The 23,564-nt window shown below is 37.6% G+C and overlaps 2 protein-coding genes across 3 annotated transcripts in view; both read right to left on the bottom strand.

The window, feature by feature from the left end:
* LOC308198766 (uncharacterized protein) overlaps positions 1-5,418 on the bottom strand; it is a 60,718-nt gene extending 55,300 nt beyond the window's left edge. The window contains exons 1-4 of one of the 2 annotated variants that reach the window (XM_080601762.1): positions 5,272-5,418; positions 3,670-3,905; positions 1,260-1,385; positions 305-355 (exon numbers count right to left, since the gene is read on the bottom strand). The gene's annotated coding sequence lies outside the window, so the exon portion shown is untranslated. Of the gene's footprint in view, positions 1-304; positions 510-1,259; positions 1,386-3,669; positions 3,906-5,271 lie in introns of those variants that run through there. The other variant, XR_013954191.1, reaches the window with a different exon arrangement.
* A 15,668-nt stretch (positions 5,419-21,086) lies between these two features.
* Positions 21,087-23,564, bottom strand: part of LOC308198926 (uncharacterized protein) — a 35,410-nt gene continuing 32,932 nt past the window's right edge. The window contains exons 6-7 of the mRNA XM_080602189.1: positions 22,537-22,697; positions 21,087-21,871 (exon numbers count right to left, since the gene is read on the bottom strand). The gene's annotated coding sequence lies outside the window, so the exon portion shown is untranslated. The remainder of the gene's footprint in view (positions 21,872-22,536; positions 22,698-23,564) is intronic.

Consider the following 23,564-nt stretch of genomic DNA (forward strand, 5'->3'; position numbering starts at 1 on the left):
GTTTCTTTTTTTTTTTCTTTCAGTTATGCAGGTTCAACATAGTCTAATTTTTTATTATACTCTTACTCTGCTCATATCATGCATCAGTTATTTTAAGGGAAAACCTACTGCTAGATTAATAAAATCCCTTCCAGCTTCAACCCAGTGCTCTTACAAATCAGTGCAGCATGTGTTAAAGACTTGATATCTAATTATAGTAAAGCAACAAAAAGGTAGAGGGGCAAGAAATATGTAGTTCATTGTCAGTCATTTTATCAAATAGCAATCTCCAAATTAGCAATCTCCTTCCTCGCTAACTACTCACCTTTAGCTTTTAAGCCAGGCATGTAGGTAAACAATGGAAGTTCCTTGCTATCTGTAAAAAAGCCCATTAAATTTAGTAAATCTTTAGTTTTTAAAGAAAGGCATAAAGTAGATAATGCAGAACTCCAAAATAGGGCTCTGACAGGATTAACCTGACTATAATCAGAACTATTTCTCATTGTGCTCTGATTTAAGGGGAAACAGCAAAGCGCAGTGAACTCTGCCAGGTATGTTTGATTTTCAGTTCACCTGAGTAGACGGGGTGGGGGGAGAGGGGGGGAAATTAAGAAGTCAACTAGAAGCTATACTGCTGAATAGCAAAAACAAACTGTTCATAGAGGAACTTCATAAACATAACAGGCAAACACCTCTGCTAAGAATATTTAATTTATCTTATGACAGACGGAAAAATGTAAATTTGTAATATCCAAAAGGTTATTTTTAAATTACTAGACCAGGTTTTAATTGCTGATAACCTCAGGTCAGATATACAATAGGCCAGGCCTCTGTGAAGCAGTAAACTTGGCATCAGTTCTCTACATTCAGGCAGATTTTGTTTTGCAACAGTCACTTAATTAGCAGTATCAGTAACTCTTACTACCTTAACATTATCTTCCTTTAGCTAATGATATCATTTTGCATGTGCTCAGTAAAACAGGAATTAACAAAATTCCAATGGCTTACTTAAATGATAAATAACAAGCCATTTTAAGGAAGAAATCTCCTAGGGAGTGCGGAAAAACCTGCAGCTGAAGGCAAGCGAGTCAGGATGTGTAACTCTGCACAGGCATAAACAGGAAACGGAGCAGCTTGCATTTGGATTGACAATCTGGCTCCAAATGGCTCATCTACAGCGGGCACAATGCTTGACCCCTGTCAAACGTGAAAACTGTGGTTTTGTAATAGTTTTCTGTCCTGACACCTCTCGGGGCTCCCTTATATAAGAAAAATCTTACCTTCTCTGTCATTTTGTGTGGTCAAGGAAGGTCTTGCTTAGTGAAACACTTAAAATCAACAACATCACCTTTATTTCAAAATGTCTTCTGATGCATCCAGTTCCTATGGTTTTGCAAATAAAGTCTCTGGAAAAGAAACAAAGATTTTTTTTTTTTTTACTTAGAATAATATTAATTTATTTTATTGTCATGTTCCAACATAACATAGGAACTAGCTTGACCTTCTAGAAAAGACATCTCAAATGTTTACCAGTGCCAATAGTGTTTAACTCTATTTCTTCTACATACTTCATGTTTCTGATGCACTGACCCCTGAATAATTAAACACTATGCAAATTCTCTTTGCAAAAGCTTACTCTGGTGTTTCTAGAGCACATGTCCTGCAAGTAAAGTTCACCATAATGCCAGGAGACCACCTCTGTGCAAAGCGGTGCTGTGTACATTCTAGGTTCAAAGATTAAGGGGACATGAAAAGGAGATGTAAACTAAGGACAAAAAGGTGAATCACAGGCCCTTCATGACAAATGTATTAGGCCCTCTTCATTACACTCCATAGAAAAGGTGCCTGTAAGAGCCATTTCATCTCTGAAAACAACGTGGGCGTTGCAGACTCAAAGGAAATAACGAGCAGTAACTTTATTCCTAAGGATGTGTGCCAAGCCAAGGATTTGGTTGTTGAACAACAGATACAACTCTAAGGAAAGGGGATTTAACCATGCAGCAAAAAATATAATAGCAAGAAATACTTTTTTTTTAAATGGGAGTTTGCTCTGGTTCTCTGCAACATTTTAGGGGAGAAAAAAAAAAAAAGGCAAGATTTTCAAGTTAAGAGCCTATAGTTAAATATTTTGTTAAAGCTCAAAATTAAATGGAACTAACTTGAAAAAGTTATCCATACCTCTGCCAACTTATTTGGATACCTAAATTTGGACCTGGAAACTTCATGTTCAAACTTTCTGAAAACAGGAATTGGTCTTGTATTCAACAGAATGATTATCAGCTAGAACACACCAGGAAAAAAAATGCGCTATCTGCAGTATCATCACCTTCACAACTAATAGTAAAACCAGATATTAAAATGTCATGGTTTTTATTTTACATTATGGTCACATACTGTTGTCAGAAATAAAGATGGATTTGTAAAACAATACTTTTTTTTTTTACAAGTACTTTTTTAAGTTTTTTAGTTTTTAAGTTTTTAAAAACACCAAGATGGACATCTTTCAATTGTTCATTCATCCATTTATAAAGAGGCAGTTAAAATCACAAAGTAGCACATCACTTCATATTTCTCAGTGCTAAAATAGAAGTCTCTTTATATCCAAACAGTTGTAGTCAACATTGTAATGAACAGGCTTAGAGAATAACAGAGCTACTGTTTGTAAGCAAGCAAAAAAAATTGTTCTAGCATAAACTACTGTACACATTATAAAATTACAATTTTTTAAGATATTAATGGTTTATTAAAAAAATCTCTTGAATTTAGAATGACAATTTCTCTACGCATTTTGTAAATGCACTAAATTTGAGAATTATAGTACTAGAAAAATCTGTGTGGTATAAACATTTTACAAAGAATATGACTAACATACTCAGCATAGACCATTTTTGTAGCAGCACTGTTTAGAGCTGCAGAGCTCTATTCAAAACCTATGAAATGTGACAGGATTTCTCTCTCAGAAGAAACATGCATAGCTTTGTTCATCTTGAGAAAGTTCTTGTGAAGCAAGAAACTGAATGACATAAGCTTGGATAAATACAAATTATATTAGGAAATCATAGTGAAAAACCCAAATTAGATTTGGGTGGTTTAACAATGTTTTTCAGGTGCCATTTTATCATTTGTCCCACTGTAACTGGTATCAATTGCTGGGTGTACAGGGCACAAAAGACAGGTCCTTACCTGAAAAGGCTGCTGGTTCCATTTATCTAAGACCTGAAACCCATGATCTTTGTGGGGAGGAAAGAGGGCTGTATATATTTAATTTTAAATAAACCGTTGATTTGTATTTTGCAAGCAAGTATTCTGCAGATGGATAATAGTTTTGATATAGTCTTTCACTCATTTAAAAAAAAAATTTTTCTTGATTGTTTAAAAACATGTAATTTTATAATGACTTTTGGTCAAAATTTAAGTGCTTTAAACACTTCTGGTCATTCTTTTAGGAATAGCATACAATTAACCAGAAACTATACTTGCAACATACGGCAACATTTTGGAAAGATTTCCTCACTCACAATCTTCCTAGGAATTTCATTGCAGCTTCATGAAAAATGATACACTGAGAGAGGCTCGTGTCCCACCAATTTATTTCAGCAAGTAGAAGGCACGGAGGTGGACTTTCAGTAATGTGGCTACCAGTAACAAGGGTCAGAGGAAGGAGATGTAAAATGTCCATTTGTCACTTACACATCTTACTCACTAATGAGACAGCAGTAGATGCCTTAGAGCATTTCAGGAACGAAAGGCTGCCCCACACACCCACGTCGCCATCAGACGAACGGCACACACCGGTGGCACTCTGCTCAGGCAGCAAGAGCTTGGGTCGGGTCCAGAGGCGACGGGTTAGCACCCGAGGGGAGCCAGCACCGTGCCGCACGCTGAACGCCTGTGTAGGGGGGGGGAGGTGCTGGAAGTAGCCCACACTGGGGGAAAAGCAAGGGGAAATTAGATGGGACAATCAATTACAATATTTGAAAGCATGTGATTAGCATACAATGACCAATTTCCTACCTAAGCAAAAAAAAAGAAAAAAAAAAGTTCAGTGGCATGGATTTGGGGTATATTTGCAATGTTATTTTAACACATAAGCAACAATAGTTTAGAAATCCCTGATATGAACTGAGGATGGAGCTAAGCACCCCAGCAGTGACACAATATAAACTTCAGCACATGAAATACTGGAAGTTGATGTAAACAGCTTTTAATAGCAGTGAACATTTGTTCGCTTTGTTTAGACCATCTGGATGTTCCATTGTGTTCGGTTCAACACCGACTGCCATCGGGTGACAGTTGATATATGTTAAGTACAAGCAAAGTGCCTCAGCCCACTCCAGGGACCCCGAGGAGAACTTTTCGGTGTTTTGTGTAATACGCTGTCAGAGCGCAGCACGGTCGCCTGCATCCTTAATGGCTCCGAGCCAAAGTCCTCCAGCTTTTTATCAAAGGAGAGTTTTGCTTTTACTGTTTGAAAGGTTAGGAAAACTATGCCAAAGTTCTTCCAGGCAGCTTGGAGAGCATCAGCTGACAGGAATGATTTTCAATATGGAGCAAAGAATAAAGAGAACTACTAATCCTGAGAGATTCCAGGTCTCACTCATTTTACATGCAATGTGGCTAACAGCCTTTTGAGTGCAACAAAAGAAAAAAGTTACTAATAAACATGATGATGTAATTGTTCTGAGAAAAAAAAAAAGTTAGGAAATCAACAGCTAGGGGTACACAGATTTTTCCATGCCTGTCAAGCATGGAACACAGAAACGGCAAAAATCTGAAAGCTTATTTGGATGCATTTACACAGAAGAAAAGAATACATTTTTTTTTAATTTTAGGGAACAAAATTGGTATAGTTTATCTCAGCCTTCCCTTAGGATATTGATAATTTATAGCAAAACTTTGTATACCACCAGAAGCATTATTATTTAACAAATCATGATACATCTGGAATGCCAGTGAAAATCTTAACAGTACTCTTTTTTTTACTTAAAATCTAAAAAGATAGCAACAAAAGTACTGACTAACATGGAAAAATACACCCTACGTACATGCTTACAGCACATAACATTCTCTTCTTTCTCTGTTATACCTGACAGATTATTTAATTTTTTTTGTTACGGGCTTTTTCTTGAAAAGTTTAACTCTTAGAAGTTTTATTCTTACAAGCTACTGCAGCAATCTATCATCCACCCAAAAAGTAGCATATAAGCAGCAGCACTCCAACGTTTCTCATGTTATACCACAGCTCTAACAGTGGCTGAGAGTGCATGTTAGTTTCCATTCAGCTTCACCTACCAGGCCTTTCCAGGGAGTACCAGGTGATATCAGATGTTTCAGAGGTACCCACGTCAAACCATGCCGTGAGAATCAATCTTGTTTCATAGACTTCAAAGCTACCAAGCAAACATTATGTAGATGACAATTTTGGTCACTCCTCTTTCTTTTTTTCTTTTTTTCCAGCCTAAACCAAAAGAAATGACAGTCAAGGCATAGAAATATCATCTTCTGAAAAGATGACAGAGAACATCTCCAAATTATCTACAGAAAAATATCCTGCAAATTATATGCATTTGAATGAATGTCATCTTTTTCAAATGTACTCAAAAAAAGTAATGCGTCCTGGTCAAGTCATGAAGTAGTAAATTCGTTAACTGAATTAAAGAATGCTTTACATAACTGAAAAACATCCACGTCTTACAGAATCAGGTCATCAAAATCAAGTGATCAACAACACACTCTGCATTGAAGCTCAAAGAACACAACCAAATTCAACCATAGATCACTATCACTGTAAAGGTTCCACTTCTCAGGTTGGACTTCATAACCAGCTAGAGATATGAAAAACTATATTTAGGACCAAATCTCATTTATATTGCTCACCTAAATCAATAGGACAGCCAAGTCAGTTAGCTAGATTCCTGCTGGAAGAGAACAACATACCTACATTTCCAACATGCAGGTAATTTCTAAACCTTCTGGTCCATCTTTGTAATCTTTGTAATGCGCTAGCTTTTACAATTCTGCAACCATAATAACAGTTAACACAGGATTGTCTCTTTTCAACATTTCTACGAGTTTGGAGTGTTTTTGGAAAGTATAACACGTGGCCAATTAACCATTTAGAAATGTATATTAGATATGCTATTTGAATATACATGTATGCTAGGATTTCCAATAGTTTTGCAAACATTGAACGGATACTGCGATACTGCCGAACTGCAAGTACTACACAGTACGGTTCATCCAATTTCCAGAGCCAGGCATTGAGAAGGCAACTTAGTCAACATCAAAGGGCACATGACTTCTAGCTCTGGCTCTGTAGAAGAGAACATCTATCCCAAATGCTGCTGTTGCTTAGGCATTAACTTTTCCAATTATTACTTGAAGTATTAAGAAAAAAAACAACCCCTCTTTTCAGTTTAAAACCATGAAGTCACAACCTGTCAGTTCAGTCAGATGTACCATGCAGCTTTCAGTTAACCATTGACACCTGTGACATTAAAGGAAATTGAAGCTGGTTATTTACAGGCCAAGCAGTTTGTGATCAAATGTTTTGCACATTTCCCTGTGCTGTTCCAAACATATATCCCGTCCTTAATCACATTACATCCCTAATTTCCCTAGTTGCTTTAAGCTCCCTTTTTGCCCTTACATCATCTAGTCAAAAGAGCTGCATATCACAGCAGGCTTCATAAGCAGTGGCAGTCTCCAGCCTGGAACATGCCCTTGTATTGTACAACACAGGTACAATACATGCTATACAGAGTCATTGTCCTAGCATAATATTAAGGTTTGAAAAAAATGATCAACTGATTAATATTGCATCAGACAAAAAAAAAAAATCTATTGTAAATTAATAAATCATGAAATAATTTGCTCTTTCAAAACCAATATAATCAATAGTTCTCATACTATTTTATACCATCATGTAGTTAAGCAAAAGAAGAATGAAGACATTATTCAAATGTCTTATTTGGGAAAATCTGTAAAGTTTCTGCTTTGCTTTTAAAAGACTGTAGTGCTTATCATCAGTTTACAAACGTTTGCACATAAACCAGACGAGTACTTAATTTTTGTGTTTGTGTAGCAATGTAATATTTCAAAAGAAATTGAATTTAATCAGTTGCAGTAGAAGTTATTCAATAGCTGATAAATGGATGTACTGTAAAATGTAATGTCACCTAGTTAAAAAAGAAAAGAGAGAGAAGATGCTAATTCTGCTGATGAAGATATTGTTTTTCCCCTCTTGTGCCCTATTCATTATGCAAGGCTGCAGAATATGAAGTGTAGTGTGTGATCCGGGTGATCTAATGATCTCCCACACCTGCTCATCTGGTACAATTTTAATTAACACTCCAAGGAGGTTTGTCAAGAGTAATCAAAAACATTGTCGCTTATAAAGCTGTGGCAAGAAATCAATAGTTTTCATCAGAAAAGGTAAGGCCTGGCATAACTGAACCATTTAATTGCTTCATTCCAATAAACAAAAACTGCACATTTTAATGACTTGATTTTGGAGATCAATATCTAAGCACATATTGCATTAAACAGCAACATGTGGTGAGATATTCAGAGTCATTTCAATTCAGAATGAAGCATTCCTCTTTTTTTATTTCATCTCAAATGGCAATAGGTTGCTGAGCCTATGCAGTGCTATGATTTATATCAAATGAGTGACCTCTAGGGCCCTAAGACTAGAACGGGTGACTAGTTCTCAATGGTAAGCTACTGGCACTTGACAAAGTGCCTGAAGCAGAATGAATTTACTTCTCTTTTCCTCAATCATCAACAGGCTCTGCCCTGACCCCCATACTGACTCCTATAACAAGATCTCCTGTCTCTGACTGAAAAATTTACTGTCATGTCTACTTTTCATTGAGCTCAAGTGAGTACTTCTGTCACCTTCAGTGAACTGAGTCTGTAAAAGATTTAACTAAACACCAGTCACAGTTTAAAAACTCAACAAGAACATCTCATACAAAAAACACTGCTTTTAAGCGCTTCTGTTTCTTAGAAGTCCAGGAGCTATGTCTTTTTATCATGTTTTTGCCTGTGTAAATGTTTGTCATTAAACTGCTAAAAGCTACTGCTCCAGAAAGAAATGAGTGAGAGACTCACTGCCTGGTGCACGTATCGTAACATTGGTAAAATCGAGCCTCACTAGAACACTCCTACTGGATACAAATGCAGCCAAAGTCTAAATGCTTGTAAAGTACAAAAGATTCAAGAATGAGAAATTTTACATATGAAGAGAGAACAGCTATAAATCACACAGCCATTTGAATTCATGCTATGATTTTTATATGATGTAGAGAATCACCATGCTCAAAATGTCTATAGACAGTAATGATATTAACATTTTCTTTCTATGCAAGAGATTTTAAATTTTAAAGCAATACTTGTAAATCACTTTTTCTACACTTCCAATAACAACAGTTATGCCAGAATATATGATACCTAGCTACACATGAAAGCATACATAGCATATGTTAATCATTTTAACTAGTATTTTACTAGTATTTTAACTTTGTAAAGTAATAAAAACTAATATTGCAAGAACCCTTTCTATCAACAATAAGGTAGTTAAAAGGCTGACACTTGATGGTTTATTCCAACATCTCACTAAAGCCTTACACAAAATTTTCACTCCCTCTTTAATTTTCAATTCTTCTACCCTCCCTGCTTCACAGCTTCTGGCTATTGGCTTTTACAATCTGTCCCTAGAGAGCCAGGAGTTATTACCCCTGTCGATGGAAGAGAAAGGGATGTTATTCCCCTGTCACCCTCTCTGGCTCCAGCAGATTCCTAGCTCTGATCTATAGCCTTCATTGGAGAAAAGCGCCTGACATGCTGTTAGTTCTCAACCCTGTCAGATCCATCTACCCATGCTACTGGCATTACTTACTGGAGCCAGAGTCACAGGAGTCAGACCAAAAATTTTAGAAGCAAACACTATATATGCTTTGAATAAATAGAAGAGCAAAATGTCTCCTGCAAAGTGTGCAGGTTTTCAGGGGACACTGTGCCACACACACTCTGAAGCTGGGCTTAGAAATAGCTGAAGCAGTATCTGGAATTATTCACGTTTACAGTACCAAATACTTCATAAGCTAGGTAGCACCTGGTAAACCCAAAGGATACAGAACAGACAAAGAAATGAACTTAAGCAAATTTTACACTTCTTTCAATACACTTTTAACAGACTATTGCTTAATCTTTATTGCTTCTTTTTAGTAGGTATTCACCTGGCTGCTACATAAAATGTGCACCTTCAATGGCGAGGGTGCAGAAGCATGAGATAGTTGCACGCCGTGTTACTTACATTCTGTCGTCTCACAATACAAATTATGCATCAGCATTTTGGATGTGTTATTTTACAGGACTTCCCCATTTAATTAAACTTTAATTAGCAAAGAATAGATTTGTTCCCCCTTTACTGTTTTACAAAGCCAGCTCCCCCTTTCTAATATGTCAGCCTTAAGCAGGGAGGCTGAGTGGGGAAGATGTTGCTGTGCCACTTCCTTTCTCTCCCTGTACTCAGCTGGAGGTGGGAGCACTTCAGCTCTTTCTGGAGGAGCTACAGGGTCAGAGAGAAAAATGACTGTAGGTGGTGCAGGATGAGAGCTGCTGGACATCTACTTTTCCAGGTCAGAATTGCTTTTGACCAGTGAAACCTCCACATTTTTTTTAAGGAAATCAGGAAGGATGGCAAATATTCTGTAAATGCACAGGTAAGAGGTGGAACATAAGTAGACTTCAAGATTCAAGGGAAGCAAGGGAGTATCCCTGCAGAGGTGAACAGCAGATAGCAGAATAGGATTTTGATCTTGAATGGGTTTCTGCTGGAATATAAATAATAAAAAGAAGTCTTCCCTTTTGGTGTCCCCCCAAACCCAACCACATGCTACCTACTAGAACTCCTTCAATATTAAGAAGTCACCTCCTGATCCTGTTGGATCGTCTCTTGCCTGCTTTTAAAAAGTTTTCACATTTATTCTGATTTCTATTCTCCCACAGAGGAGCAGCACCTGGAGGTCTGCAGAGCATATTTCTCAACTGACAAGCAACACGAACAGCCTGAAATCTCACAAGACAGACCGGTAAAGTTTTCCGGATAACTAATGGTTTGGACATTTTTATACAACCATACACATTTCTCTCACTTTCCTGAGATACAGACAGAGCTATAACCATAATCAGTTTTATCTGCCAAAGCCAGCAAACAACATCTTAAAATGATTTAAATAGGCACAACAGAAGTTTTAAAGCACAAGTAAATGGGATCTTACAGAGAAGAAAAAAGGGAGGGAGGCAACAACAGTATTACTTTAAATATTGTGTATGAGGATATACAAGGTTATGCTTTCTGAGAGTGAGGAGAAATGAGGAATTATTTACTGCATTTAACTAGGAAACTAAAAGAAATCAGGAATTATGGAGGAGAAAAAAAGCTAGATACTTTGCTTTTGCACAATGGTAGCTGCTTTTTTTCTTAGAGTTGCTGAGCCCTGTAGGAAAGGATACGGATTGCTTTCTCATGGCAGTTTCACTCAGATTCATTTATTTTTTCCTCCTGAAAGTTAGTAATGTTCTTCTCACTGTAAGACAATATAACTGTAAAAGATAATTAAACGCCTGCCTCAAATGGGGTGATGAGAAGACATTTAACTCAAGGACTATACTGACAGTTACAACTATACATGTGTATGTTTGCACATGCAGATTTTTACACACCTCATCTGGGAAACGTCCTATACAGAAAACTGTCTGATATGCATACATGAAAAGATAACATACCGAAGTGTAAATGACCAGCTTAATTTTCTACAAGCATACCTATCAGTATTTTTTCATTCTTTGTTCAATTATCTTTAATACGTAATACTTTAGTGTTCAGCCTTCACAAGCCCATAAAATTTAAAAGAAATGTAAAATAAACAGGCAGAGTTAAAAATTAAATGAAGTACAAGGGAGCTAGGCAATGCAAATGCTAGAAGGTAGCAGTGTTTCAACATTTGTACTAATATATTCCTTTATTGTGATATTTATTATTTCCTGTACATACAAAAAACATATGATAGATTCTATTTCAGAACATACAGGTTGCCCAATTTCTGAACTTTGTTGTCAACTTATAATAGCTTTGCATTCTTCTTAAAGCCTCAGCTCTTCAAACAAAATAATTCTAGGAAGTGCTTTGGCATTTATTCAGTGAAAACTGATACGCTGCGTTTCTACCCTTCACCAGACTGCAACCACATTTAAAAAAGGTGAGGGGGGGGTGTTTCTAACGTAACCACATGTTTGTTGATCCCAGAATAATTAACACATGGCAAAACTTTGCTGTGGACAAGAGTCCAGTTTTTACATCCTTTAGCAGGCAACGTAAACTGCAGCAGGGACTCCATGCACTTCAGGATGACACCAATGTCACCAAAGGGCTCCTAAACAAGCAAGCACATATAGCCAGTATGCCAGGGACACATTTAGAACCAAAATATGAGCTTTGCTTTTTTTTTTTTTTTTTTTTTACTTTGTATGTAGTTCAAATAAACGGCATTATAAGAGCAGTAAGGGGATGCCAACTACGAAGAACAAGCTTTGAAAAGGCTCTGTAGTTCACTGTAAACTTTGGAAAATCAACATAAAACATTTTAAATCACAGGGAAGAGGTCCCAGCATTGCAGACCTCCAGTAAGCTTATTAAACATTCTCTGTTCTATTCATTGATTCATTAATATCAATTCAGATTTTTTTTTTAAGTTGGAATTCAAATTATTACTGAATGTGAATTATTATGCAGAAGAACCCTTCGGCATCACCTTATCACTTTCCAGTAACAATTTGTAAAGGTGGAAAATTTAATGTTTCAGCTCCTGAGCTGCACAGATAACCCACTACTTACTAGAACAATACACCAGATCCTCATCTTTGAACTAATACAATCTTTTTTTTTTTTTTTTAAATACCATATAAACACTTTGATCTAGCCTCCATGGGGTACACAAACAGCAGAAGAGAAGATGCTCCTAAGGGGACAGAGGAAATAAAGCAACAAGGAAATAAACACATCAGGAAGATGAAGAAAAAATGGGGGACTTTGGGACAACATCAGACAATGCAAAGGACAAGAGTCACGTCACTGATAAGGAAGCTGGAAAGAAAGTGCTCAATGAATCAGACAGGCTTTGGCATATCCTGAGGTAAAGAGTAAGAAAGCAATATTGTTCATAGGATTGAACAGGACTGCAGAGACCAAACTAGAAGAAATTGTATTAGGTATGAAAACTAGTTATTAAAGCAAAGACGGATATGTTATTACAGGAAATTAAACAAGCAGTATGCACAAGAAGAAGCGACAAGGTTTGTCCACCAAGATAAAGGAGGAAAGGTTCAAGTGTTGAGATCACTACCCTAACAACATTATTCTTAATACTGATTGTTAGCAAACAGTGACTGAGCTGGAGGTAACCAGATATTCTGAACAAGGAAAGAAAGTCAGAGACGTGAGATTTCAGATGTTGGACATCATCAACATGAAAACCCTGTTTGAGTCTTTAAATTCACAAGTCAGTCACAGAGTAAACACAGAAAGAAGAGATGAGGATTTGGAAAAACTATTGCAGAGAAGACTGAACAGAAACCAGTAACAGTGAAAGCAAAGGAAAATGTGTGAAAAAAACAACAGAAAAAGCATTCATCGAACCCTGGAAGCTCAAGAACTGGGGGGGGGGGGGGGGGGGGGAGTGCGCAGGGCAGGAGAAGACCAGGCAGATTTTGCCTTGAAGAATCTGTTAGTGATCTTATTCAGGGAAAATTTAATTGCGCTGAACAGGGAAAGAATCTGACGACTAGTCACCATGCAAGAATTAGCAAATAAAGAAGAAAAAGCTACGACAGAGGTGGCATATTTATATTTGAAAGGTGTAGGAAGGAAATGGGAAAAGTATCTGGAAGCATTCATGAGATCAAGAGATTTTATTTATTCTCTCAGACAATGCTGAGTATGGTTGACAGCACATGGAAGTTCCTATCCGTTAATTTTATTTTCCCTGGAAAACCCTCCAGTATGGCTTTTATTTTCCCTGGAAAATCCTCCAGAATAACACTGGAAAGAAAAAAGCTATCTAAAACAGCAAGATCTCCCTCAGAACATTAATACTTCAGCCACCCCATGGCAGAAAAAGCTGTAAAGTTCTGAATTTCTTCCATCTAGTCAGTTTTTTTCCATCTGATCTTAATTATCATCTCTAGGGTTTCCCTCCTCATTTTAGTTCTTAATCATGAGCTGAAACATCTTTCACACATTCCATGCTATAAACACATTACATCTCAAAATGACAATTTCAGGCCTAATTGGTTAATTTCAACTACTCTAAACACCTTACAAATTACATTTCTCTCTGTTCTGCAGTCACATGGCATAGTGTCCTCGAGAAGATGATCCTAACCAACACCAGCTGTGCCCAGCTGCCATTAACATTACAGCTCCAGAACACTGAAACAATCTAAAGAACTGACAATTTAAAGCTCCCTTTTAAGAGAATATCAAGGTCATAAAATTCAAATCCCATATTCTAAATCCACCCCTCATCAGCCTTTGCAACTCACCAAAAGTCATGTGATCACAGCTGGAATTAAACTGGGGCCTTTTCCTTTAATCCAGCAATAACCACCATATGCTGCTTTATCCCAGAAGCAACAAAGCAAGAGAACGGATGTGTCTCCGGCTCAGCAACACATCAGTCAAATCAAGCCAAATGTTTCTTCTTTCATTTAAGGAAAAAAAAAAAAAAAAAACACAAATGAAAAATGCCATTAATAGGTGGCAAAATCTATTTTTTAAAGTTTGCTTGCTGGGAACATTACTTGTCCCTCAAAGTACCACGTAAAATTATTTCTATCCTTTTTTCTATCCTATGCTTCAAAAGAAACAAGTTGATTAAAAAAGCCCTCAGCTTATTTTGTGAGCATCACAAGAGATCACTAGTTCACCACTGGTTTCAATTGTACCCTCCTTGTTCAAGGCCACAGGAGGAGCTTCTCCCTAGGACAGAACCACATACCACTGCAGAAACAGCTGAGGTAGTTATTACCACGGTGGGTGGAAGAGGGAGATGGAAGAAAGAGAAGAGGTGGGAAGGTAGATATAAGACTTAACATACTGTTTGATATTCAACAGAATAGTCAGTGGAATTCAGGATAGATTATTCACTTAGAACCTGGAAGAAAAAGGAAAAAGCTTTTCTGGGGAAAGAAATCTGCTGAATACCAACCAGTTTGGGATGTCTCAAAATGAATTGCAGCAGGCAGTGTAAGAGCTTGCAAGGACTGCCCCATCTGTTACAACCACCAGTATGCCTATGGGGAACATAAATTTAGCCTGGGGATGCACCACCCCTGCATCCTACACGCCTTAAGAAAACCCCAACCTAAAGCACCGCTCTGTAATCTGCAGGCACAAAAAAAAACACGAGTGGTTTCACCACATTTCAGCTCTTCAGCAACTATCAGAATTAGGTGGGTGATTTCACATGAAACACACGGCCCTTTGAAAGAAATGGGTCTTTCGTTCCCCTTGAGAAATGTTTATTACCCTTAAATTACAAGGTCTTTGCGATATTACTCCATAAAAGCATAAAATCTGAGTGATAACTTTTCTAATCACCATAAACCTCTGCCTACTACCATAACTTCTGTACACAACACTACTTTGGAAATACGCTTTACATTTGTTATTTTGGAGAACAGGAGATGGGGGAAGTTAATCTATTCCTTACAGGATGATGATTTTGAACAAATTATAAAATAGCCTGTCATTTGTATTACTTCTTGACCAGGTAAATAATATTTAGTACTTCTCTTGTATTTTCCCTGTGAGGAAAAAAAAAAAGTATATGATGAAGGTTAAATTTAACTTGTATGCCCATGTGAAGAGATATTACTATTGTCTCATAAAGAAGATACATAATTAAGGCTGTGAACTGCATGATCAGTTCTATCGTTAGCAGAAGGGATTTCTCAAATCTATATTGATTTTTGCTTGTGCATCTGCATTAGCCTAATCCTCATATACAAGCACTATGAATCCGCAAAGAATTGATTTTTATCCTTTCGTTCACAAAAATCTCATGGCTGAAATTTTTGAGAGAAAACTAACAACAGGGCTAGGTGTCTTCCAAGCATGCACATGCAAAATAGTACAAGTTGTAGGGGAGCATTTTGCTGTAGACCCTGATTTGAATATATTGACACCTCTTCCAGGCAAATCATGCTTTGCTTTATATTACTTTTAAGGAGATCTCAATATATCTCCATCATAAATAAATATAAGTTATAAAAACAATATAACTATAAAATAAATATATATTTATTAATATAAATATTTCTTAATATAATAATTAAATATAATAAAAATAAATATAATTTATAAGTATCTCCAAAATCTCTCCATTATAAATATGATCATGTATTACAAACATTAGATATGGCATATTACCAAAGATATATATTTTTTAAAAGCAAGGAAAAACATAAAATATTAATAGGACAAGTTCAACACCTAAATACACTGATGCAAATATGTGACAGATTAGCCCAGTCCAGAAACTCTTTCCATACCCTCAGATGCCATACTGCTCCTAGCTGTTGGCCACATACTGGATTTGAATGCAACATATCACTGAATCAAATGTAGCCACAGCCTGCCACCAGAAGAAAGAAACACTTTGAAATCAATCTCTACGACTTGACATTCATTCCTTAAAAATACAGGAAAGCTCAAAATGGCAGTGAAAATTGCCCTTTAACTAAAAAAGATGGCACAAAGAATTGTAATGCTGACTTCCCAACAGGAGCCTTTGTACCACACTCAGAGTTTGAAATCAGTAACTTCAAAGTCAACATTTTTTAATTGAAAAAAAATTACTTTGGACTTCAACTTTTCAAATTATAATATTATAATTTAAAAACCTATCTTGGCATATGTGCACTCCTTCTCTTCCCCCCCCTCCTTTTTTTTTTGTTTTGCTTCGGTTTGCTTTGTTTTTGTTTTTAATAAACAGAAGCTGACCTGTAACTACAGAGAACCCAACACATCTGTTAAAAGGTTGACAAAGAAGGGAAGTCAGATGCTGGGATAGCAATGCATTTTACGGTTCCTTTAGGAATCTAACTCCAAGAGCCAGCATGTGTTATTAAAAACAAACTACTTGCGGTAAAAATCTATTTCTGGGGATTGTTTACTGAAATGAAATGTTTATTCTCTAGGGCAGTATTTAAAGCTCCACAGATAAGTGCAAACAGTTCCTGAAAAGATACAAGATGTAATAAAATGCAAAAGGGAAGTGGTGACAATATTAGCTTTACACCAACTCATTTACAGTAATTTCAGATTTCATATATGCAAATTAAAGGGAATTTCCAATCACAGACTGCTTAACAGTGAAAGGCTTGCTGTAGTATAATTTTAGCACTTCTAACTTCACGGGCTCAAGATTATTTTCAGGATTATTTTATAACTGAGTCTGTACAGAACGAGGCATGACACTGAAAAATAGACTTAATTACGCCTACAAAAAGATTCTTGGCATGGGTCCACTCCGTATCAGCTTAAAATACCCTGCGCTGTTCTATTGGCAGGACTGTATGTTTACAAGCACTGGATTACAGGAGTAACCACACCTCCAGACTAATTTAAAACAATTTCTGTTAAATAGAAACAGTAGGTCCTAATCTCGTTCATGTGGAAGGGGAGGAAGGGAGGAACGTTGCACAGGATACTAGGGGAGATGTTGCTATTATATCTCTCAGCTCATCAGAATACTGCATGATAAAGAGCAAAGTTTTAATCCTAGTTGACCTCAGCAAAATTAATTAATTCAAGTAACAAAGTTTTTTGTATGTTGACAAAGCACATAAAAATAGACTTTGAGTTGTTATGGAGAAACATCATAGCACGCACACTGCTCCCAAAATATTCACAGCAAATGCTGCATGGTACAATTTGTCATGGGATTCTTTTCTCCCCCTAACTAGGTGCACTCCAGCAGCAACAAAGCATTCTCAGGATGGCTGCAAACCCTCTTCCAGAAGCAGTGCAGCCCCCCCAGCACAGCACTGCACCTGGGCCACCGTGATCTGATCCTCAACAGGGTTAAGATGCTGAAGGAGTGCTGCTATTTAGTACAGCAGGACTAGACTGTTTGGGGATTTAAACAACTTGTGACATTTCCACATCACTGCCAGGAACACTAGTCAGAAAAGCACAACTGCATTTCTAGTACCCGAGGTGGGTGCTTTTGGTTCCCTACTATGGGGTACTCCAAACTACAGGAATACAGTATAAAGGCAGGCCTTCACGCCCATATTCTTGCCATCAGAATCTTAAAAATGTTTACAGAATTATTTTAGCCTTTCACACTAGGGAATAAAGTGTTTCCTTTGTCTTGGGGGCTTTTTGTTTTTGTTTTGTTGTTTAAATAACCCCTATTGACCATTGCGTTACTAATTCCTTATGCACCAGAAGGAAAAACGCTCAGGATGTTTGTCAGCCATACTGTCGTGGAAGTCAAAAGCAGATACGTAAGAGAAGAAAGATGATCACATTAGACATAGAAGAAGAAAGATTAACCTATGAGAGCTGTAGAAGCAGAAAGATGAGCGAAAAGCGGGGGACTCGATGGCTCTAGGGGATTGGTAATGGGTTAGACTGCCTTCCTCCTCTAGATCACTGGCTCACATCCAGCCCACATCAGTAGTGGCTGAGTGTCATTACCACCTGATGGATTTTTGGTGACCTCTGCAAAAAAGAATCGATGGTTTCAGCTCAGCTGAATAAATGTTCCCATCATAACAGGTACACCACTGTCTCAGCAGGAAGAGAGAAAACGTGGACAAGAAAATGTACCTCTATCTCTACAGACCAGTTTAATACTCAAGGAAGTCCACTTACTAGAAATGCCATAGATTTATTTAATACTTTCATAGCTAGAAGATTGTTCTATTTCTGAAGCCTTAGTGTTCACCAGCCCTTCACATTCCCCCTGCCTTTGCCCATGCCTAGCTGCCTGTAACTAAATCAGGGCAGTAGAACGGAAAGTCTCTTCTGAAGAGACAATATGATTTCAAATTCAGATTATACACCATTGCTAAATTCCTCCCATACTAAAGCACACTAAGATAATGTAGTTTTAAACATGTCTCTTAAAGAGCTCTATTTAAAAGTTGTGTTATATTAGCTTCACAGAACTAAGTGACACTCCCTCCAGCCCAAGTTCCAGGATGCACTCGTTGTCCCATAACTGATTATCAGAGAATGCGGCTGGGATGACTGGAAAACAGCTGAAATCCACAGGTCACTTCAGGCGGGGGTTAGCAGGTTCCTCCCAGCCAAGCACACAGGAGCCCAAAGAAACTGCAAAGAAGAGTGCTCGCTCTGTCCCAGGCACGCAATGGCAAGCACTCCAAAGTTCAACTCGCTGTCATACTCCCTCTAGCCCCTACAAAACCAGGAATTGAGAATATTAAAAAGAAAAGTCACCATTATTCATCACAAGAGAGCAAAAGGCTTGACACATAGTTTTCTTTGTAGTTTATTCAAATGTTAATAAGAATTCTTGCAGCCTCAATGACCCCATTTCCTTGCTTTGCTCTTTTTTTGTTGTTTTTTAACCCAAGGTGAATAAGCCCCCTGGATTTTCCTATCTCATGACTTCTTCAGAGACAGAAGTTTCTTTTAAAGGCAATGGAAAAATTGTGTAAACTGGCTGAGGGAATTGAAACTATATTGTGAAAGCATATTTTGCTTTGACGTTCATCATTCAGCTCTGGTATTTCAAATAAAAAATTGAATATTTTAATATGAATTGGAATATGAATACAAATAGAAATTTGAATAACTTGTTTTTTTACAACAGATAGCAACCAGCATATTACTGGCTGTGGTAATTACCTGTAGAACTAAAACACCTTATTCGAGCCCTGGCAAAGGTAACTCAATACTTTTCCAGCTGCCTGCCTTTCTCCATCACAAACAGGACTGCACAGTGATTTGTCTTCTCCAAAAAAGTTATATGTATAAAGTCTTTGAGTTGTTTCAATTAGTAATCAGAGTATATTAGAGCCGACAATCTTTAAAAAAAAATAAAAAAGGCAAACAAACAAGAAAAACACCACTATTTCCTGATATTTTCGTGTAAGAGAGAGGGTAAGGAGAGACTGGGAAGAACCGCTCCACTGATCTGAATGAATTGATCACATACAGCTGAGAGGTTTAACAGCCAGGCAAAAAAAGGATCCTGTGTTTCTCCTGGAGAAATTTTACATGAGTAGGTCTGTATCGCAATAGACATACTCAGGTATGGTCATGGCAAAATCTACATGAAAAAAAATCTTGATTTTGCTATTTTTTCAAAAGCAAGTACTTATTTCTAAATTTCTATCAACACTTTATATATATATATATGTACTTGGTTCTCCTCATTTCTTTTTCCTAAGATAAACAGCAGTTTCAAGTGTCAGAAACTTCTCAGACACTGAAGCTTGCTTCTTTAAAGGAGAAGAAAGAAGAAATATTTCCCTATTTTAACAAGTCTAGACAAATATTCTCATATGATGAAATTGCTGTCCTAGGAACTTTTTTTCTTTAATACCACAGAACCAAACAAAAGATACCAACACAGAAAAATCTTAATCCATCTGTACACTTATGCGCTCTTTGTTTATATGTAGCAAAGAGAAAATCACTAGCATATGTCCTAGCTTTGGCAAATTAAAGCTCAACTTTGTCACCCTTACTAAAACCAAAGAGCAATTATTCCTGCAAATAAGTACAATGGTACTATTCATTCAGGTAATACTGTTCCACATAAGGATTGCAGAATCCAGACCTGCAAGAAAAGCAACACTTTTTAAAATGCCTGGTTGGTCTCCGTTTTCAAAGAGAAAATGAAGATCAGTCACTCAACCTGAGGGATAGAGTCATTATTTGAAATCTGAATACATATATTCAGATTATTGTAACTGCATTTTTAAAAGAACTTCCCACTAGCAAAATAATATATTTGAGCCTTGTATCTGATTTCCTTATTTGAAGCCTAAGCACCTGATAAATGTGTAAGTAAGTGATATACTTTCAGACACAGCAAAATAAGCAATTACTCCTGGGGACTATAAGCAGATAAGTAGCCTGGCTCAATTGTCTTGTCATACCTTATACTCTCCTCAACTCCTTTGTTCCGGTATCCACAAAGCTTTATTAAAGTAGAGTTCAGTCATTTGTTCACTGCAATTCCAACAAACTGAGCCAAATGAACCATGTTCAGCCATCTGGAACCCCTTCCTCCAGCGCCTGCTCCCTTTGGGCTGCAGAATCGGTCTATTACCCTGGCATGACAAGATCCAGAAACTTGCTACTGCTACAGGACCTCAATTACAATTCCCAGAACGGGTAAAGCTGTCAGGGATTCTGCAATGCAACAGACACTGCATTTGTACCACACTACTGCAAAGCTATTAAAGCCTCTGCGCTTGGAATTCACAGGCAACATTACAGGGGCTAAGGACCAGAGAAGTCTGCACTGGCTCAGCTGGACTTAAAGGTGGCCAAGAGCAGCAGGACGATGAGCAGCTCTATGGTCAGATGAAGGCAGGGCAGACGGGCAGTACTACCCTCTGCACTACAGCCACTCACTGCAACGAGGACCTCAGCTGGGGTGAGCAGAGGGAGAGCATCAAGGGCAGAGGTCCATGCAAACCCTCCCGGTAGCACTGGGAAAAGGACAGATCAGTTGGAAAACAAAGAAAAAAAAAAAAGAAATGCTGGTAACCTGTGCCCTGCTTTTCCCCAAAACACACAAGGGACTTTAAGTGCTGGCAAGTCATTATCTCTTAACAACCCCTGACACTTGATTCAGGGGAAGATGCGTGGCTGTTCTCCTACTTGTCAGCCAGCCAGCACACTCACAAGTACACTCAGTGATGGGAGAAGGATGTTCCCAGACTGAGAACGTGACCTCCTGGAAAGAAGCTGCTGGCTGCACTGCTCCTTCCTCTGCCTATAAGAGTCACTTCTGCATCAATATGCAGGTCAGGCAACACAAGGAGGGGAGGATGCTGTGGCCAGGCAACACTGATGAAACAACAGGACTTAACCTAAAGATTGAATGCACTTTACTCTTCTTTTACAATGGCAGATGACTATTGAAATCACAGCAAGCAAGCAAAAAGAGACATAAAGCTTGCAGACTTTTCTCAAATGTGGCTAAGAGAGAGGTCCTTTCAAACATATCCAGAAAAATGCTGAAGTAGTTTTTTTTCTCCTGTCAATATCATCATCCCTTAGCCAAGGCTAAGGGCAGATAAAACCATATTAAATACAGAACTCACTCAATCTTGCTATCAAGCACCAGTTGGAAAGTATATGAGCTCAGCAACTAAAACTTTAGTTTTAGTAGGGCACCAAGTCAGTGGCCTGATTAACAAACGCTTACTGATTACCTCAGAAGATATCTCACATGGACGTTTTCCTTTTGTTTGGCGATGCAGCCTGTAAGTTAGCAAAGTGTGTGCTATTATTCCTACTGATAAACATAAAAGCTTTTTCCTCCTATTAAAGCTAGTTGCATCACTTGTGTTCAAGGAGAGTCCTGGTTAGCCCTGTCACTTCAAAACTATCACTACACAGCAGGTCTGGCCTCACCAAACACTTTCCCTAATGTAAAATAAGCAGGTTTTACACAAAACCCCAACACCAAAGCTCCAAGATCCATACCTGTTCCTGTCACTGGGTGCTGCCCCTCTTCTCAGCAAAACACAGCTGCCGTGCCAGAGAATCCCTTCTCCTGAAAGCTTCTCTGCTTCACAGGGCTTCGAGCCTTGGCAACCAACTGGTGAGCTGGTAGGGCAGTGAGTGGGCAGGTTTTATATATGTATACTAACAAGATGACCAAACAGAGGAGTTTAAAATTTGACATTCAAGTTGTGGGTTTATTTTTTTAATATTCTAGAATTCTTTCTTCTACAACTATTTGCACCTGTGCACAGATCAGATATTACATATAGAATTAAAAAATCAAAAGACGGGCAAAAGCTCAGAGAGTAAGAGTATGTCAAAAACTCATTGTTCTAGTCGGCCCACTAAGGCATAATAAATTCAGATCTCTATTCGGAGGCCCCAGTCATCAGAAAGGTTGTCTCATAATTAAGTTTCCAAATGATCTAATAATTTGTCTTCCAAATATTTATGCACACTAAATAATACCTCTATTTTAATAAATAATACCTCTATTTTAGATATTTTTTTTTTTTTTTTCTCCACCACAGTTCACTACTCCAGCTTTTGTGCAGTTCTGACACCCTTCTGCAGACTCTCTGGGCATCTGCCCTGTCCATATCTCATTCGTATTGCATATCTCATTCGTATTGCATATCTCATTCGTATTGTTATCAAGGTCCTACAAGAGACAATGCTGAAGGTCTTTCTAAAGTCAAGGTATACAATAGCCACTCGTTTGCCCTTGCAGTCATCTAACTACCAATCACCTCAGCACAAAAGGCTACCTGGGTGACAGTTTGGTGAATTCCACACTGGTTGCTCCCAATCATCGATTTATTCTCCCTGTGGCTGGAAGCAGCTTTGGGATGATTTGCTTCATGTCCTTCCAAGCAAAAACGTAAAGCTGACCGGCTTGTAGCTCCCCAGATTCTCCTTCTTACCCTTCCTGAAAGTGAGGTAAGGGTTTTTATTTCAGGTCATCAGAATTAAGTTACATGCAAATCCTTTACAAAAAGTACTAAATAGGAAGAAAATACTTGCATATTTTTTCATAATGACCTTCATAATATTTATAACCCTACAGAATACAATTATGTCCTTCAACTAAAATTTCAAGTGTTGCCCTACTTCTATGGGTAGTAAAGCTTTCCTACTTTGATAAAAAGCTTAAAATTAATATTATGAAGATCAAGACAACATGTTATTTCTTGAGCCATTCAACACATTCTTTAAATACACTTTCATAACAGGTCCGCACCAAGCCACTAGAGATTGAAAAACAGACACCCTACCAAAAATTACATTTCACATATAAGCACAGCAGTATACTTGGTATAAAATACTTCTGATAAACTATTCACGCAGGCATCCACCATCTCATGTGTGTTGTTTGCTTTTCTTACTACGTAAATATTATGCCAACTCCAAGTACTTATTGTTTTCTTTTGAAGGGAATAAGCGAGCATGAATTAAAAGCTATCTTGTATTCCATTCTTGGAGAACAATGGGATTGGGGTTTTCTTCATAGGGGCTGGGATACAACTATGGTGAACCTGTAAACAAATTTAGATAATTCATATTTTTCATATCTTTTAATTCCTGCTTCGCATCACAGAGTGTGCTTGCATTCTAAAGCAGATTACAAATCCAATTCCACCTCTAATTGCTGTCAATTCTTAGTGTATTGCTGCAAGTTGGAAAATACTTCATGTTTCACTTTAACATCAAACTCCTGGAGGGAAATCCATACAGAAGGATCTCAATTAAAAAAAATAAAGTCCATGATAAGAGCAAAAAAGATTGGAAACAATCT

Source organism: Anser brachyrhynchus (genome assembly GCF_964034855.1).
Source record: "Anser brachyrhynchus genome assembly, chromosome: 8".
Classification (NCBI taxonomy): Eukaryota; Metazoa; Chordata; class Aves; order Anseriformes; family Anatidae; genus Anser; species Anser brachyrhynchus.